This window comes from Parus major, chromosome 10 (genome assembly GCF_001522545.3).
Source record: "Parus major isolate Abel chromosome 10, Parus_major1.1, whole genome shotgun sequence".
NCBI classification, from domain to species: Eukaryota; Metazoa; Chordata; class Aves; order Passeriformes; family Paridae; genus Parus; species Parus major.
The window spans coordinates 1,685,328-1,686,232 of record NC_031779.1 but is presented as its reverse complement, the minus strand read 5'-3'; positions in this window follow the sequence as shown (position 1 = coordinate 1,686,232).

Sequence of the window (905 nt, the reverse complement as noted above, 5' to 3'; positions counted from 1 at the left end):
ACCGGGAAAAGCATCCGGGTGGGAAAATGCAGCTCCGGGACCCGGCTGGACCCCAGAAAAAAGGGAGAAGGAAGCTGGATCAATCCCTTTTCCATGGATTCATCTCCGAGGTTTCCCATCCCCGATTCCTTGGAGCTGCCGGCCATGAGATGGGAAGAGAAACTGGGACGTTCTGGATCTGCCGGAAAATCCCCAAAATCCTTGGAAAATGCCCTCAGATCTTCCCAAAAAACCCCCGACGAGAGGTTCCCATTCCCGGGAAAACACCGGCCGATCCCGCTCTTGTTCCAGATGGGAATTTCAGCGGCTCCAAGCCTCCCTTCCAAGGAAAAACCCCTCCGGAGATTCCCAGGAAAACAAAAGCCGAGCAAACGCTGTTTTATTCATGGATTCATCCCAGGTGGAATTTTCCCTGGGATAAATTCCGTTTCTTCTCCTCCTCATTAGGAATTTTAGGGAATTTTCCCCTCGGAGCGGAGCTCGTTAACGATCCCAACTCCCGGAATTTCCCCGTGGATCCAGGGAATCCCCTAAGGATCCCAAACCTTCAAATTCATTTTCCTTCCCCATTCCGTGGCCAATTCCCAATCCGGCCGCTCTGTAATTGGAAAATTGTGGGAATTTGATCCGGGAATTTTCCAGGTGAGCGAACCGAGAAACTCCAGAGATTTTTTCCGGCTTTTCCATCGGAGAACCTTTTTTTCCCCTCTGTTTTAGGGGGGGAAATGTGGATTCCCGGCCTGGACCCCGGGAATTTGGGATGGATCCCAATTTTGTGCTGAAATTTCCTTGGGAATTCCCATCCCTGCCCAAATTCAAGGATACAAACCAGGAATTATCCTCCCAAAAAACCCCAAACCACCCCCAAACCAGCAAAATTCCAGGAGTTATCCCAGAAAAATCCC